Here is a 5,333-nt window from a genome sequence, read left to right as displayed (position 1 = left end):
TGCTCTCTCTGGAAGAATAGCAAGATGGAAAATGATCTTAACAGAGTATGACATCCAGTATACTTCACAAAAAGCGATCAAAGGAAGTGTGGTAGCTGACCATCTGGCTCATCAAGCAGTGGATGATTATCAAGCGTTGATCTTTGACTTCCCAGATGAAGATATTATGCTAGTTACTGACTACGAACAACCCGGGCCGGAGGAGGGACCCGAGCCAGGATCCTGATGGACTATGGTTTTTGATGGAGCCTCTAATGCGCTTGGCGATGGCATCGGAGCTGTAATCATTTCTCCTGTAGGAGGACATACACCATTCACTGCCAGATTATGTTTCAACTGCACTAACAATATAGTCGAGTATGAAGCATGTATTCTGGGTCTCAAAGCTGCAATCGATCTGAGAGTCAAGTTCCTGGAGGTCTATGGAGACTCGGCCCTTGTAATTTATCAAGTCAAAGGGGAATGGGACACGAAGCACCCGAATCTAATTCCTTACAAAGAATATGTGCTGAGTTTGATTTCTTACTTTGAAGAAATCACTTTTGAACATATCCCGCGAGAAGAAAATCAACTAGCTGATGCCCTAGCTACCATGTCATCTATGTTCAAAGTCAGGTGGGACAATGAGGCGCCTATGATCACCATTTACCGACATGATGAACCAGCCTATTGCAATGAGATTGATACCGAAGGAGTGGAAGAAAAACCATGGTTCCATGAAGTAAAAAGATATCTCGAAGCCCAAGAATACCCTGAAGGGGCATCCATTAAAGATAAAAAGTTTCTAAGAAGATTTGCTGCCAAATTCTTTCTAAGTAATGGAATCCTGTACAAGCGCAACCATGACTCGACTCTGCTTCGTTGTGTGAATAAGAAAGAAGCGGAACAGATTATGGAAGATATACACGATGGTGACTTTGGTACTCATTCAAGTGGACATACAATGGCTAAAAACATTCTGAGAGCAGGTTACTACTGGTCTACCATGGAGACAGACTGCCATCATCACTCCAGAACTTATCACAAATGCCAGATATACGCTGACAAAGTACATGTACCTCCAGTCCCATTAAACGTCTTGACGGCTCCTTGGCCTTTTGCAATGTGGGGAATCGATATGATTGGAGAAATCAAGCCTAATGCCTCCAACAGACATCGTTTTATCCTGGTCGCTATTGACTACTTCACAAAATGGGTAGAGGCAGCCTCGTTTGCTTCTGTCACCAAGAATGTGGTGGCCCAGTTTATCAAGCACAATCTCATTTGTCGGTATGGCATCCCTGAAAGGATCATCACAGACAATGGCACAAATTTAAATAACAGGATGATTACCGAACTCTGCACGCAGTTCCAGATCAAACATCATAATTCATCCCCATATCGACCAAAGATGAATGGCGCGGTGGAAGCTGCCAACAAGAACATCAAGAAGATCATACAAAAGATGACAGTAACCTACAAAGACTGGCATGAGATGTTACCTTTTTCTCTTCATGGTTATCGCACCTCAGCACGTACCTCAACAGGGGCAACTCCATTCTCCTTAGTCTATGGTATGGAGGCAGTTCTTCCAATTGAAATTCAGATTCCTTCCCTAAGGATTATGAAAGAAGCCGATCTAGACGAAGACGATTGGATTCAGACTCGGTTGGACCAGATAAACTTGATTGATGAGAAGAGGCTCGCAGCTATTTGTCATGGTCAGTTGTACCAGAAACGTATGATCAAAGCCTTCAATAAGAAACTCAAAAGTCAGGCATATCAAACCGGTGATTTGGTTGTCAAACGCATCATCTTACCACAGGGCGACCCCAGAGGCAAGTGGACTCCCACTTATGAGGGACCATTTGTAATCAAGAAAGTATTCTCCGGCGGAGCCATGTTGCTTACCACTATGGACGGCGAGGATTTCCCACACCCTGTAAATATAGACATAGTCAAAAAGTACTTCGCTTAAAGAAAAGCTCGCTAAGTTGAAAACCTGAAAGGGCAACTTAGGCAAAAATGAGCGTCTCGGTGGATTGAAAACCTGAAAGGGCGATCCAGGCAAAAATTAGAGACTAGAAATAATAATTATCCCGTTAGGCTGAAAACCTGAAAAGGCAGCCTAGGCAAAAGTTAGGGAATAAAGCGTACGACTATGTCCTGTTTGGCTACCTACTCACCTTCAAGGTTCAACGCATCAAAGGCACCAATCAGTCCAATCATTTTCTTCCAACAAGTGAGGGATGAGATACTCGAAGACAGATTGGCAATAGCAGAGTTGAAACTTGACTGGATTGTTTTCACATAGCTATTTCTCTTTATAAGTACTTTTCAAAGTTTTATGACAATTTCCTACTACTAGGATTTTTTTGTCTCTTTGTACTAATCCGCCTATTATGGCTCTCCTTCAAAATCAATACAGCTCATGCTCAAAATCAATGTTTTCACTTTTTCTGTTTTGAACGCGTAAACGTCCCAATGATAATTTTGAATGAACATATGCATTTGAATATGATTGATGTTTATAAGCAAAATAGAAATAGCAGTCAGGTAATGTCCCAATCATCTGGACATCATCCCGAAATCAGCATCAGAAGAAAAGTTCCCCAACAGAGATACGTTTCTCAGCAGATTCCTCAATGAGATTTTTCTCTCCAACAAAGTGATTCGAGAAACCTTATTCCCCAGCAGAGCTGTTCAAGATCACTATCCCCAGAAGGCGTGATCCTCCACACCAAGGTTTGATCAAATAGTGCATCGGAGGATTACACATATTTCTTATTCCCATTCAAGGTGCATCAAAATTAGAACTTTCAAATTACCTTCATCCTCGAGCGGTAGTCAAAGATCCCTCAACAGAGCACCCTGGTCCGTAAGGAAGTTCCCCAGCTGAGTATACTCGAACAAGATAGCAAAGATCGTCAACGGTCATAATGCCTTCATTTCCAAACAGGGATTTATTTTCCCAACCAGAAGTTTGATACGCTCTAAACTGCATAAGTCATGTCCATACTGCATACATCATACGCATATTCATGCATAGCATATAATGATTCATGACAAACGCATACATAACATGCACGGTTCTCATTTAATCAGAGAATCTCAACATATACATTACATACATCATGGTATTGCATGTCACTAACTTGGTTTTCAGGTAAACGAATATCCTCAGCAAGTTATTCTCGATCGCATGCAATATTTTCCTGGGTTCTATTCAGACAGGCATTCTTCTCAGAACCAAAGTTTCAAACTGAAGAGTTCTCTCTTTTCAAACCACCTATAAACTCAAAACAAGCAACGCAGATCTAAGTTGATACCTTGGACGGTTCCTTAATGATCTACCTTCAGAACTAAGTCAATACCTCGGACGGTTCCTTAAAGCAATCAATCTTCAAGATCTAAAGCGGATACCTCAGACGGTTCCACAAAGATCAACCTTCAAGATCTAAAGCGGATACCTCAGACGGTTCCACAAAGATCAACTTTCAAAATCTAAATCAGAAAAACTTTGGACAGTTCCGTAACGATCAGCCTCCAAGATTTAAAGCGGTAACCTCGGACGGTTCCGTAACGGTCAACGCAGAGGTTTTCAAATCCTTCATCAAGATATAATCAATGCATTCATTCTGATGAACAAACCATTAACACATTCGCTAGATGGCATCTGAAAGCCCATCTCAGGTAATGTTTTGATCCGCCAACAATATTTATCAAGCCGCATTCAATACAAATTCCAGCATCACTTCCGGTGGAGGTAAGTGCAAATTTTCAGGGCATCTAAATATTCAATCATCTTCTACCTTCAGATTTCGATCGGTCTCTTCAGGTTTAAGAAGATTGAACAGGGGCAACTGTTATACCCCAAAATTTGCCCGCATCTTTTTCAGAGAGAAGGCAACAGACTTCTGTCTAAAAATTGGGAGTTTCATATAATCTTGGATTTTATTTCATAAATATCCTGATTTTATGAATACTCGGTTTTTAGAATATTTCTTATACGGTATTTTGGTTTGTAACACCCTTCTAAACCCCGCGACAATTAAACAATTAAATCAGAGTTACATGCACAAGGGCGTCACAATTAATAAATAAAATAAAACAACATCTGTCATAGTCATGCATTCACTGAAGGAAAACGTCGTAACATAACTCATAAATCAAATAACTCATGTTTACACAGCGGAATAATCATCGACTAACATCACATCATTAATGCTTCCAATCCTCAAAATAAATTAAACAAACAGAGTTAATGTCATAAACTCAAAAACAACGTTCCCCAGTGTTACACCTATCAGAGCATGACCCGACGCTAACCGACACATTGACTCATGAGCTAATCCTCACCGAGTCGAAGCCGCTATCCTCAATTTGAAAAATATAGTGTAAGGGTGAGTCTCATTCGCAATTAACAAATATTATTGCATTATAAATAACAGTACATTAACAGTTATATTATTCACCCAATCTCATCTATATCCAGATCGTCCATCAACATACATACACATATCATCACAATAATATAAGAGTATACATATAGTCATGTTATCAAATCCAGGCAAATGAATGCAACTGACTCTATGCATGTGGTACCAATCATCATCAATGGTAATCACCCACCGACCGATCTATCATCATCCAGATACGGCCCTGCCAGCACAAATTCCACACAATGGGAATTCTGCCATTCACTGAATCCTCTCATCATCTAGGATTCAGCCCTCATCAATGTTTATGAATGCATGCAACATATATATAACATACTTTCATCATTACCATCCTATGAGTAGCATCATCTATACTCATTTCATCATCATCATCATCATTACTAAGCATGTTCATATATACATTAACATCATTCAATACAATCAATCATCAGTAAACCAAAGAATCACATCACAAGGTTTACACAGTCTCAAACAGCACCCAAAACAGGTCTACAGATCGAAAGTTACACATTATTGAACTTTCCAGAAAATTCACAAAACAAAATTTTACACATGCAACGACCATACACGTATCATATAGCCTATACGCATCCATACGCGTATCACCATGCCTCATACGCGTATCATACGCATTTCATCAGAATCCAGAATGGCCTAAAACCAACCCATAGGCGTATCAGACCTGCCATACGCGTATCACCAGAACCAATTTCCTCTTTAAAAATTTCCATACGGGTATGAGCATCCTCATACGCTCCCTATACGCAAATCATCAGTACAGGGTATTTGGGACAGGGCACCTGCGTATCATACGCGTATAGCCCCTTGGGAGTGTCCCTCATACGCGTATGACTTCATCCCATACGCGTATGACACTGTTCCATACGCGAAACA

This window comes from Vicia villosa, unplaced genomic scaffold, assembly GCF_029867415.1.
Source record: "Vicia villosa cultivar HV-30 ecotype Madison, WI unplaced genomic scaffold, Vvil1.0 ctg.002879F_1_1, whole genome shotgun sequence".
Taxonomy (NCBI): domain Eukaryota; kingdom Viridiplantae; phylum Streptophyta; class Magnoliopsida; order Fabales; family Fabaceae; genus Vicia; species Vicia villosa.
The sequence above is the reverse complement of the archived record's forward strand: the minus strand, read 5'-3'. Positions refer to the sequence as shown.